We start from the raw sequence: 13,860 nt of genomic DNA, 5'->3' as shown, positions 1-13,860 counted from the left end.
GACCCGTCCCCCCATTGTCTTGTGTCATGATGTATGTTTGGATGGGTTGTACTGGAATTCTAATTTCCCCTCGGGGATCAATAAAGTATCTTTGAATTTGAATAAGCAGCACAGTTTGTGAGTGCAAACAGAGCAGAAACACCCAATGATAATCAACTAACCTAATTTTAAAAAATGAGGTTTATCTGCACAATCTGATGCAGAGAACATGCTAAGAATGGCAAAGAGCAATTGCTTGAAGCACTAAATGCATTTAGACAGCCTTCTTAAGAATCATTAAAAAAGCTCAGCCATATATAGAGGAAACTCTCGACACATGTCTTATGTTTAATTGCCTTGTACCTTTCACTCCTTTTTCATACTGTCCAACAAAGTTAAGCTAAGGTTGTGATCACACATGAGCAATTTGAAAATGTTTACAGGACTTCCATTAATTTACAACAACTGAATAAAAACATGGAACAACACACCCTCAGACCATGCTGAACATGGTTGGCACAAACCACAGGATGCAAGCTAAATACCACAGAATGATTTTACAACTCCACTGCCCCAGTGAAGTCTGCACCCCAGCAAAGTGCACACATAATGAGTTCTGCTCATCAGAGATGCACTGACCCAAGACGAGCATATACACAACTCATAATCACGCACGCAGACATGTACAAACACAAAGCCCCACATCCTCTGATGCCTGTGGCGTGCACGCCTGGTCATCTCGCTTGGGGATTAAAGGCAGTGTGTCGTTCTAATCAGTCCTCACAGTGGGCAACCCCATTAATTCAACCCTGTTTCATCAGTGGTGAGCAGACCACCAGAGGTCTGTGCATTCCTGGGGTCCCGCCGTCAAGGAGTTATCCTATCTCCTAATGACCAGATTCTAACCCTGTAATTGTTCAGAGACCAACATGGGTTTGGTTGTTGACACAATTGCAATATTATCTTGGGAAAAAAAAAAAAAGGAAAGGACATGCATAGCTAATCTTCTGGACACGATAGGGAAGTCGAGCAGAATTAATGATGCTGTACATCATCAACTCCAAACAATCAAGCCCCCACTAAACCAGGCCAACGTCATGTTTAGGTTTGTACCATGAATCCAGTGGGACAAAAAAATAAAATAAGATACGAAAAGGAAGCAAAAATACCTTCCATGCGAAAACAGGCAGAAGGTCATGATGCAGAATATGACGGTCAGGTTGTCGGGCTTTTTGCCTTTACTGTGTGGCTTGTTTGTCTATATATCCTAATACAGCATACTGGGATATGAGATAATGAGCTTTTCGTATCTTACCGTACCTTTGGTCTCTGCTGGATGGGGATGCTCATCACAGACAAATTAGACCTTTGGAGTATTGCCGTCCACACCTGCAGAAACAATAGGAATTGGTAAAAATGTTGAGGCTTCAAAACTGAAAGTTAAAATCTCTAAGAATACAGGCATCACAGTTTTGTTTACACCATCTGTTAATAATGAAAAAATGGGCGACTCTACTCTGAATAAACTAACCAAACTAACAGCATATGGCTGAAAACGCTCTAGAGGCAAATGAATGACTTAGTGAAGCTGTAGGGGGAAAAAAAATGGCATCAAACATATACCACAATAACTGAAGAATGTGGTCTTTTTAAAATGACGACCCAGGAGATGATTCACACGGAGAGACATTTCAAAGGGCGCTATTGTAGAACAAAAACAATGCTGGTGCTAGTAAAAACAGGGGCCATGTGACTCCCGGTGGCAGCCTTTCGAAGTCACCACATCTCATTCTTTGAGTCTGTGCTTCTTTTTGTAATCAAATTTCAGAGGAAAGAATCAAAAGTTTTAATAGCAGTTTCAAACAGTTTGATCAGGGGAAATGAAAGAAATTCCAGCCTCTTGCAAAATGTTTGAATGTAATTTTAATTCACATTTTGTCCCATTACAACAGCAAACTTCAATGTGTTTTATGGGGATTTTGTCAGAAATATAGTGGTAGCAGCATAATACTGTGGGGATGCCTTTCTTCAGCAGGGACTATTACAGTGGAGGGAGATTGAGGATTTCCAATTCAAGATGTACGATGCTCCCTAAAGACCTGCAGCATTACATAAAATAAAAGGTGATTTTACAAAGTACTGACTCAGGGGGACTAAACAAATGCACATTAGTCACATTTATTTGTAGAAACTTTGAATCATGTTCCTTCTACTTAATCACTATGCACAACTTTGTACTGGTCCAACATAACCTGATTAAAATTTCTTTACAACTTCTTCTAAACGCTTTGGCTCTCACTGGATTTTATTTGGATTTTTAGAGTAAAGGGGGCTGAATACAAATCCAACACTTCATATTTTTATTTCAAAACTTTGAAAACCATTTATTATTTTACTTCCTCTTCACAGTTCTGTTATATGTTGTGCTGGTCTGTCACATATAATTCCAATAAAATACAAAATTTGTGGTTGCTACATGACAAAATGTGAAAAAGCTCAAGTGGTTAAAAAAAACTACTAAATTTACCAAGAAAGGCACTTAGCACAAAGTAATTGACATTTGGTCATACAATATATTCTTTCATGCCTGAACACTTCAGAGGGAGTGGACAAAGGACAATTTTGAACTAAAATAAACAAAAAAACAAAGATATGTTGCACAGCAGCCTCTTTGAGGATGTACGATTGCCATGGTGGAGGTTTGCAGTCCTGGACTCTGTGTATAAAGAAAAATCCTATTTTAGGCTCAAAAGGATTTCTACCCTTTCTAATAATCTAAATGTAATCACACTTGGATATAATCCTTACGTTCATTCAACCTCTTCCTCTTATTCATGCTCTTCCAACTGCTTACAAAAGCAGTGTAAGAGAGAAGAGTAAAATTTGGGTTTCCTTGTCAAAATGGATAAAATTATAGATATTCTTGGAATTGATCACATGTTTTAAGATAATTAAATGCAATAGAAAATCAGTTGCTTTTCCTTAAAGATTTGTAGTTCCTTTAAAGCACTGCAGGAAAATGTGAAGCCTCTGAGCAGCCGCTGAAAAGCTCCAATTATGCTGGGCAGCTCATAATGACAGCATTTGTATTTGTTGTATAGTTTATGATGTGCAGGCAAATTTCTCTCGCCCTTTCTCCTTCCTCCGTCTTTCTCCTAAAGCTATACTGGCTAAAAGTTATTTTTAAGATGTTTCTAAAATGTGGACACAAATGTGGCGGCTTCCAAGTAACACACTGATGATACGGATTTTTTTTAAGGACTTGCGGCAGTGTAGAACCAAACCTATGAGGCAATGCAGGCAGGGAAACCTATTATAAAAGTGAAATGTCATTGAACGGCTCATTCATCATCTTCTGCTGAGTCTACTTTCAAGTCACATATATCACAAATGACTTAACAGTCTGTAGAACATGATTTTGACTCGTTTTATCTTTTAAAGATGAAAAAGGGTGGAGGAAGGCATGCTTCTTTATTCTTAAAAAAGAAAGTGTGTGACTTCTATTGTGATGAGTGCGCAACAACAGACCTACTGCTGCCTTGCTAAATCCTCCTCAAGAGAATGATAAAAGACAGTAGGTTGTTCAGTATAAAACCATCTTTTCTTACTTTTAGTTTCCAGGGCCATGTCTGCTGCTGAGTGCAAGTTCTAAAACATTTTTACATATGGCTGTTTATGTAACAGAGCTAATATTAAGCAAAGTGAAATCTCATAAAAAAATTTTAACCTATGCATAAATTAGAAATGTTTCTCAAAATGTGCCAGAAATGTCTACCTGAATGCGTTTATATTCAGCCGTCATTTCATATTTGTCTTTAGTGGATGTCAATGAAAGTATTTTCAGAAACCTATAAAAGAGATTTCTGCTCAGTTATAAGAGTTGGAATAGAGACAAAAACAGACATTAATTGGCACCTCTGGTAAAGGCGAGCAAAAAGCTCAAGCTAAAGATTGCCAGTGTGCTGCAGCTGTGCTAATGATGGATAAATAACCTAACGTTACATGAAAACTGCCAATTTCTTGAGTGGCACCTGCTCAGAAAACAAAGAAAGGTAAACAGAAGAAGACCGATGAGCTGTGTAGGGGGGGCTATAGCACAGCGGAAAACAAAAGGGGGGGGGGGGGGGGACTCTAAGGCGTGCTTGTTCAAATTATCAGGCCAAGTCCACAGTTTTCTCAGAACTCCCTACTGCAGCTTTAAGACATAATTGTTTTAAACAAAAATCTGTTTTCTATATAGTCAGCCCCTACCCTGGAAAAGGATCAATATCCATCTTCCCTCCACACTTTGAGCAGGATGGTATGGAACAAAGATCCATCTCTCCATCCATCGCTCATATTGGAGAACTCTTTTATAAACTCTCCTTATAACTGGAACTGTGTGCTGTGGTCAGATGAGACTAAGGCCCTGTTTACACAACACCGTTTTTTGTTGAAAATGGAGTCTAGTTGTGTTTCTACTGTTCGTTTATACAAAAGTTTTTTCTTAAAATGGCGCAATTTGAAAAGGGGTTCCAGAGTGTAATTGTTTGAAAACATCCTGGACTGCATCGTCATGTAGAGGGGAAAAATGAAATCTTTTTTACGGGTAAGCCTGGCTCATGTGCAGGATGACTGAAAACAGAAGAAATTCATGTGCACAATATACCAGCTGCTGACCAGTTTAAGGACCACAAGAGACAAAGATATCAAGAACAATAAAGGCATATTGCAGAGTACTTGTGCTGTTCACCCTTTAAATCTAACGAAGGTTCTCCAACAAAGTGCTCATTTTATCCCCAATATTGTAAGCAGGAAGCGTTTGGGCATATTAAGTTTCAAAGAACATACTGCCTACTAGTGGCGTGGTTGGGGAATTACACCATTTTCAAGTTGCTACTGTTGCCATGTGAACCGAGATTGTAATTAAAATGTTGTCATGTAAATGTATCAACAGAAACTGGAAAAAAAAAATCTAATTTCCAATGGATCGTTGTCATGTAAACAGGGCCTAAAGCTACATTCACACTGCAGGTCTTGATGCTCAATTCCGATTTTTTGCAGAAATCCAATTTTGTTTGCATGTTGGTTCACATTACTATTTAATTGCGACCGCCAGACTTCAGTCCAGGCAGTTCACAAGCTCAAAGTGACCTGCATGCTCATGCTATATACGGAAGTAAAAAGGTATGTCAGTGTATCTTCTAAGTTGTTGAGCAAAGGGAGCCAACAATGTTATGACCACATCTTAACAAGATGAATAAAGGTTACAAATAAATAAATAAATAAAAAGCACAACTATTAACAATACCCTTTGGTGTAGCAGTGACTGCTACTTCTGTAGAGAAGTCTTTGTGGATGCGTATTCAGATCCAGGACAATGACGTAATGCGACACGACAATTCTGACTGCAATTGCTTTGAACAGTCTTATATGTATCTGATTTAGTACCATATATAGAAGTGGCACAATTCAGATTTTTTGGGGAGGTGAAAAAGAAAAAGAAAACTGAAAAATTGGAATTGGGCTGTTGTGACTGCCATATGGGTCAAAAATAGGCCAAAAAATAAATAAATAAATAGGATTTGGGCCGCATTTGCCTGTTGTGTGAATGTAGCCAAGCTTTTCACTAATAAATAAGTAGGTTTCAAATGAAGCAAAGGATAAATATGCATTAAAAAAAGGTACCTCACAACCAGGACATGGCATCAGAAAATCTTTAAAATAACAAATTAAAAATTTTAATTTTGTGACCTCTGCCTATAAACCAGTAATTCTAGAATTTTCCAGCGAGATTATCTCTAAACCATATATACAAATCAACCCAAAAATTGCTCGCCACACAGAAAGTCAACCCTTTTTATGGCGATGTCAGCCCCATAGCTAAATGATGTACAAAATGTGTGTGTTGAGGGGTGCAAACTGAAGAGAAGATCCGGGATGATTTAATTCAATTAAAAAAAAAAAAATTCAAAAATACTTTATTAATCCCAAAGGGAAATTAAATGTTGTTGTAGCTCATTATGTAGGTTTCTTCAAAGAGCCGTTGTAGATGCTGATGGCTGTGGGCAGGAAGGATCTCCTGTAGCGGTCTGTCTTACAGCAGATCTGAAGAAGCCTCTGACTGAATTTATATATTATATTTATATTATAATTTATATGTATTTATATAGACTGTGCAAAAAGAAATGGTCAAAGATCTTATTCTTTTTATTGCCAGTGTTATAGAAGAAGACCAAGTGTCCAACTGACCAAAGCTGCAGCTATATGCTCTATTAAAAGTGGTTCCAATCATTGTGCCATCTGTGTGTTTGTCAAAAATTAAGGGATTTTTTTTTACATATGAAATGTATGAAAATTAAGTTGGTTTTGTGGTATTGCAATAAAAGAAGAATTTAAGGCTTTTAACGCATCTTTACCAGGGGGGCCAATAAATATGGCTAGTAATGTAATGCTGTACGAAAAAGTCATTCATGAAAATAAACCCTACAGGGAAAAGGTTTACCCTGTAAGAAAATTAGAGACATTTTCCATTAACTCTACACAAAGCAGGATCATTAACCAACTCACTGAATTCTCCCTATAGGTTTTTTTCTCTGCTTCTAATTATTTGTTTACTTATTTGCAATAAAGAACAGGGACTTGCTATACAACTCACCAAGGACAGCCTTGCTATACCTCACAATATGTAATTAAGGAAAAATAAAACCACATGTTCTGAAATGATTTGTATAAAAAGGTACAAAATGTTGTGCCTTTTTAGGTTTAACTTCTGTGAGTATCTGCTTCCTATTTAAGTGATGCACACAAAAAAAGTTCTGTCTTGTCAATTATAGCAAACTTGTCAAAATGAGGCCCAACTACAAATCATCTTTGTGATTATCAATTGATTGAAGCAGCTATCTAACTGTGGAAAAACACTTGGAGGCATAATACATCAATTTTAATGGCATTGCTTAATCAGAACTTTCAGTAATCAGCAGAGACCAATTAGGCCTGAGAGATAGAAACCCACCATTAATAATCAAAGTTGGCTGCCATCACATTGGCTCGATTCTCTAAAAGGCTGCTGAAGTTATTTACGAGTGGACTATTTATTTCACTTAAGAGCGAGTTATTGCCTGATTCTAGAAGCACTAAAGGAATATTCAAAAACCGGCAATTGTGACCCACTTTTCTTTAGCAATGCTGTCAAATAATGAAACTAGAATGACTGTGCATTAATTGTCACATAAAAATCAAATTACTCCTTTCTAAAGTGAATTCCATGTACAGTGAAGGGGGAAAGGATAGGCCTGTCTCATAAAGGATGAGAGCAAGAAGAGTCTCCTCAAAGTGACAAAACAGTTCTCCATCCCACAGGCAGACAGAAATGATAAAAGATATCTTCACATTGCCACCTTCAGCAGCCACCTTTATAACATTATGGGCAGTTTTATTGTGGAGAAAGGCTGGACGTCTTTGAATACAAAAATAAGACCCAAACTGCAAGATATAAAATGTATGAGCTGGACACAGACCAGGCAGAGAAAATGTCCTTTATGTCTTCCAAGCTGGAGTTTACTTCTCTGACTTTCATTGTTCCTTTCCTTGGTAGCAAATATGAGTGGCAACTGCCTGACTTTCAAGTCTGCTCCTGTGAGACATAAATGTGTAAAGAAAGGTTAAATTACTAGAACTGAATCAAGCATATGTCCCTAAAAATCGGAATAATCTTACAAAATTTGCCACCTCTAGTAGTTTAAAGGAGAAAAGGGGGAAAAAATATATTGGCAATAGGTTTTTTGCAAGGAAAACCCTGATCGGTTTCTTTTCAATCAACATTGCAAAAGTCCAGTGGCAAGAAGAAGAAAGTATGAGGAAGTGTGTTTTTTGATTCCAACAGCAGGTGTGTACCACTCCGACCAGCAGTCAGTCTACAAATAAACAAGCTGCTCTCTTTAATATTTTCTACCATAGGTCGTGCAGTAATTTGTAAAGTCAATTAATTGATCCTGGTCATTGTGGTGCAGGTATTTATACAAAGAATTCACTGCCAGCATAAATTAATCAACAGAGTGCATGCTTCATGGCTTTATGAACTTGGGATGAAGCCAGTGTTTTATAAGCTAATGCGTTCTTTGGAAGAACAAATCGAAGCTAAGGCAAACAGATCGTAAATAGGGCACCATTACAGATGCACATTCCACCTTTGGCAAACACATGATTTATGTATCCTCTTAACTGAAAAGCCACCTTTTAACTCGCACTGTTGGAATATGCAAATCAGACATGGCTAAAGCCACTGTTGTACACTTTCAATAACTGATCTATTTATGCATTCATTGCTTACTAGAAAGAGATCATTTTTAGACTACAGATGCAAAACTAAAAAGAAAAAGAATTATCACAGCATGTTGGCAAACAAAGTCTAATGAGTAATCCAAATTTTGCATACAAGTCAATTAGTAAGAAAGACTGTTCATTAAACATTTTTTCATGTAATATTTCAAATTAAAAATGGTTCAAGTGTTATTACCGTCCAGTAAAAATTATTGTCCTCTTAAAGTAATTTAAAGCCTCTAGCAGACACGCCTGCTGCAAGTCTGTCCCCCTTGAACCCAGCCCCAGCCCAAATCTTTCATAAAGGATATTCAATTTTTCTATTTTACTCATTTTATTATATACCTGATCCCTTGAGCATACTCAAATAACAGCTGCTACATTTCCCCTTTTAACTACTTGTTTTTATGAGGAATAGCTGTTATATTATTAAATAATGTTTATTGCAAAACACAGGTAAGATAATAAAGTGCACACTATTAAAACAATTAAAGGTTCATAAAGAGCTGCTGGGGTAGCCGTTGCTGTCAAACAACCACAAAGCACAGATTTTTGCTTAGCTGAAAAATAATAAGGCACTCACAACCAACCAAAAATAGCAACGGTTTTGTTGTGTTGATGGGTTACAAAATGAAAAAGATGTTTCATGTCCATATCCCTCTCTTATAGGGCTAACAAGCTTAATCTGCATCCTGTGGAGCCTCTCTCCATGCAGCAGCCCCCCCAGAGCACACAGGGCCCCCAGAAGTAGCCTTACAGGCTGGGGTCCAACCCATAACCCTACCCCCTGTTGTTACACCATATTGAGGAAATTCAAACTGTTCATCTGGGTTTTCAACATACTCTGCTTAGAGTTTGGTTGTTTTTTTTTTACAATATATGTTTAAAAGAGTACAGGTCCTTCTCAAAATATTAGCATATTGTGATAAAGTTCATTATTTTCCATAATGTCATAATGAAAATTTAACATTCATATATTTTAGATTCATTGCACACTAACTGAAATATTTCAGGTCTTTTATTGTCTTAATACGGATGATTTTGGCATACAGCTCATGAAAACCCAAAATTCCTATCTCACAAAATTAGCATATTTCATCCGACCAATAAAAGAAAAGTGTTTTTAATACAAAAAACGTCAACCTTCAAATAATCATGTACAGTTATGCACTCAATACTTGGTCGGGAATCCTTTTGCAGAAATGACTGCTTCAATGCGGCGTGGCATGGAGGCAATCAGCCTGTGGCACTGCTGAGGTCTTATGGAGGCCCAGGATGCTTCGATAGCGGCCTTTAGCTCATCCGGAGTGTTGGGTTTTGAGTCTCTCAACGTTCTCTTCACAATATCCCACAGATTCTCTATGGGGTTCAGGTCAGGAGAGTTGGCAGGCCAATTGAGCACAGTGATACCATGGTCAGTAAACCATTTACCAGTGGTTTTGGCACTGTGGGCAGGTCCCAGGTCGTGCTGAAAAATGAAATCTTCATCTCCCTAAAGCTTTTCAGCAGATGGAAGCATGAAGTGCTCCAAAATCTCCTGATAGCTAGCTGCATTGACCCTGCCCTTGATAAAACACAGTGGACCAACACCAGCAGCTGACACGGCACCCCAGACCATCACTGACTGTGGGTACTTGACACTGGACTTCTGGCATTTTGGCATTTCCTTCTCCCCAGTCTTCCTCCAGACTCTGGCACCTTGATTTCCGAATGACATGCAGAATTTGCTTTCATCCGAAAAAAGTACTTTGGACCACTGAGCAACAGTCCAGTGCTGCTTCTCTGTAGCCCAGGTCAGGCGCTTCTGCCGCTGTTTCTGGTTCAAAAGTGGCTTGACCTGGGGAATGCGGCACCTGTAGCCCATTTCCTGCACACGCCTGTGCACGGTGGCTCTGGATGTTTCTACTCCAGACTCAGTCCACTGCTTCCGCAGGTCCCCCAAGGTCTGGAATCGGCCCTTCTCCACAATCTTCCTCAGGGTCCGGTCACCTCTTCTCGTTGTGCAGCGTTTTCTGCCACACTTTTTCCTTCCCACAGACTTCCCACTGAGGTGCTTGATACAGCACTCTGGGAACAGCCTATTCGTTCAGAAATTTCTTTCTGTGTCTTACCCTCTTGCTTGAGGGTGTCAATAGTGGCCTTCTGGACAGCAGTCAGGTCGGCAGTCTTACCCATGATTGGGGTTTTGAATGATGAACCAGGCTGGGAGTCTGAAAGGCCTCAGGAATCTTTTGCAGGTGTTTAGAGTTAACTCGTTGATTCAGATGATTAGGTTCATAGCTCGTTTAGAGACCCTTTTAATGATATGCTAATTTTGTGAGATAGGAATTTTGGGTTTTCATGAGCTGTATGCCAAAATTATCCGTATTAAGACAATAAAAGACCTGAAATATTTCAGTTAGTGTGCAATGAATCTAAAATATATGAATGTTAAATTTTCATCATGACATTATGGAAAATAATGAACTTTATCACAATATGCTAATATTTTGAGAAGGACCTGTATGTACAGGGGTTGGACAATGAAACTGAAACACCTGGTTTTAGACCACGATAATTTATTAGTATGGTGTAGGGCCTCCTTTTGCGGCCAACACAGCGTCAATTCAACTTGGGAATGACATATACAAGTCCTGCACAGTGGTCAGAGGGATTTTAAGCCATTCTTCTTGCAGGATAGTGGCCAGGTCACTACGTGATACTGGTGGAGGAAAACGTTTCCTGACTCGCTCCTTCAAAACACCCCAAAGTGGCTCAATAATATTTAGATCTGGTGACTGTGCAGGCCATGGGAGATGTTCAACTTCACTTTCATGTTCATCAAACCAATCTTTCACCAGTCTTGCTGTGTGTATTGGTGCATTGTCATCCTGATACACGGCACCGCCTTCAGGATACAATGTTTGAACCATTGGATGCACATGGTCCTCAAGAATGGTTCAGTAGTCCTTGGCAGTGACGCGCCCATCTAGCACATGTATCGGGCCAAGGGAATGCCATGATATGGCAGCCCAAACCATCACTGATCCATCCACATGCTTCACTCTGGGCATGCAACAGTCTGGGTGGTATGCTTCTTTGGGGCTTCTCCACACCGTAACTCTTCCGGATGTGGGGAAAACAGTAAAGGTGGACTCATCAGAGAACAATACATGTTTCACATTTTCCACAGCCCAAGATTTGCGCTCCTTGCACCATTGAAACCGACGTTTGGCATTGGCATGAGTGACCAAAGGTTTGGCTATAGCAGCCCGGCCGTGTATATTGACCCTGTGGAGCTCCCGACGGACAGTTCTGGTGGAAACAGGAGAGTTGAGGTGCACATTTAATTTGCCGTGATTTGGGCAGCCGTGGTTTTATGTTTTTTGGATACAATCCGGGTTAGCACCCGAACATCCCTTTCAGACAGCTTCCTCTTGCGTCCACAGTTAATCCTGTTGGATGTGGTTCGTCCTTCTTGGTGATATGCTGACATTACCCTGGATACTGTGGCTCTTGATACATCACAAAGACTTGCTGTCTTGGTCACAGATGCGCCAGCAAGACGTGCACCAACAATTTGTCCTCTTTTGAACTCTGGTATGTCACCCATAATGTGTGCTTTTCAATATTTTGAGCAAAACTGTGCTCTAACCCTGCTAATTGAACCTTCACACTCTGCTCTTACTGGTGCAATGTGCAATCAATGAAGACTGGCTACCAGGCTGGTCCAATTTAGCCATGAAACCTCCCACACTAAAATGACAGGTGTTTCAGTTTCATTGTCCAACCCTTGTAAGTTTGTAATTGTGTCTTTAACTTGTCATTTAGGTTGCTCAGACTTTGATGACTTTTAATGGATCATTTATCCTCGCTTTGTTTCCTGAAAAGCACTGCTGATGGACAACCTGGGAGACCTTAAAGGCACGAACTATCAACACTGCACTGTAATGGTTGACAACATGACTAGTTTTACAAAAGCATGCAATTTACCTTCAGCCGACTGAAGTTTTGTCTTTAGGAAACCTTTTTATTTTTAATAAAATAAATAAGATATAAAAGCTAGAAAAAACTTTGCTCATACTGCATTGTGGTATATTGTGGCCAAAGTGGCTGAAGGGCAGCAGACTGATGTTCTCCAGTGTAGCAGGTGGTTTATTTACAAAAAGAGCAACCACAAATATGTACAAAAATGACTTAAACTTGAAAGTGACAAAACAAACATAACTATACTCAAACCAACCAAAATTAACGTCACGTGCACACAGCTACACTGACCTGGTCCTCCCTCCTTAACTTCTTTCCTGATCTGCTTAAATACCTTCATGCCCTTCCAAACACAATTAACTGAAATGGAATCTTCCATCTTGCAGGAATATTCCAACATGAGAAATAATCTCAAATCACTGAAGCTACTTCTATCTAGCAACAACCCTGTGTTTACGGTTTAACAATTACAGGTCCTTCTCAAAATATTAGCATATTGTGATAAAGTTCATTATTTTCCATAATGTAATGATGAAAATGTAACATTCATATATTTTAGATTCATTGCACACTAACTGAAATATTTCAGATCTTTTATTGTCTTAATACGGATGATTTTGGCATACAGCTCATGAAAACCCAAAATTCCTATCTCACTAAATTAGCATATAATTAAAAGGGTCTCTAAACGAGCTATGAACCTAATCATCTGAATCAACGAGTTAACTCTAAACACCTGCAAAAGATTCCTGAGGCCTTTAAAACTCCCAGCCTGGTTCATCACTCAAAACCCCAATCATGGGGAAGACTGCAGACCTGACTGCTGTCCAGAAGGCCACTATTGACACCCTCAAGCAAGAGGGTAAGACACAGAAAGACATTTCTGAACGAATAGGCTGTTCCCAGAGTGCTGTATCAAGGCACCTCAGTGGGAAGTCTGTGGGAAGGAAAAAGTGTGGCAGAAAACGCTGCACAACGAGAAGAGGTGACCGGACCCTGAGGAAGATTGTGGAGAAGGGCCGATTCCAGACCTTGGGGGACCTGCGGAAGCAGTGGACTGAGTTTGGAGTGGAAACATCCAGAGCCACCGTGCACAGGCGTGTGCAGGAAATGGGCTACAGGTGCCGCATTCCCCAGACCTGGGCTACAGAGAAGCAGCACTGGACTGTTGCTCAGTGGTCCAAAGTACTTTTTTCGGATGAAAGCAAATTCTGCATGTCATTCGGAAATCAAGGTGCCAGAGTCTGGAGGAAGACTGGGGAGAAGGAAATGCCAAAATGCCAGAAGTCCAGTGTCAAGTACCCACAGTCAGTGATGGTCTGTGGTGCCGTGTCAGCTGCTGGTGTTGGTCCACTGTGTTTTATCAAGGGCAGGGTCAATGCAGCTAGCTATCAGGAGATTTTGGAGCACTTCATGCTTCCATCTGCTGAAAAGCTTTATGGAGATGAAGATTTCATTTTTCAGCACAACCTGGCACCAGCTCACAGTGCCGAAACCACTGGTAAATGGTTTACTGACCATGGTATCACTGTGCTCAATTGGCCTGCCAACTCTCCTGACCTGAACCCCATAGAGAATCTGTGGGATATTGTGAAGAGAACGTTGAGAGACTCA

General features: G+C 39.7%; 1 protein-coding gene across 4 annotated transcripts in view; it reads right to left on the bottom strand.

The window, feature by feature from the left end:
* LOC124881931 (kelch-like protein 29) overlaps nucleotides 1–13,860 on the bottom strand; it is a 374,918-nt gene that overhangs the window by 352,053 nt on the left and 9,005 nt on the right. For 2 of the 4 annotated variants that reach the window (XM_047387899.1, XM_047387896.1), the window contains one exon: nucleotides 1,295–1,368. The gene's annotated coding sequence lies outside the window, so the exon portion shown is untranslated. The remainder of the gene's footprint in view (nucleotides 1–1,294; nucleotides 1,369–13,860) is intronic. The other 2 variants (XM_047387897.1, XM_047387895.1) reach the window with 1 other exon arrangement.

This window comes from Girardinichthys multiradiatus, chromosome 15 (genome assembly GCF_021462225.1).
Source record: "Girardinichthys multiradiatus isolate DD_20200921_A chromosome 15, DD_fGirMul_XY1, whole genome shotgun sequence".
Lineage (NCBI taxonomy): Eukaryota > Metazoa > Chordata > Actinopteri > Cyprinodontiformes > Goodeidae > Girardinichthys > Girardinichthys multiradiatus.
The sequence above is the reverse complement of the archived record's forward strand: the minus strand, read 5'-3'. Positions and strand labels throughout refer to the sequence as shown.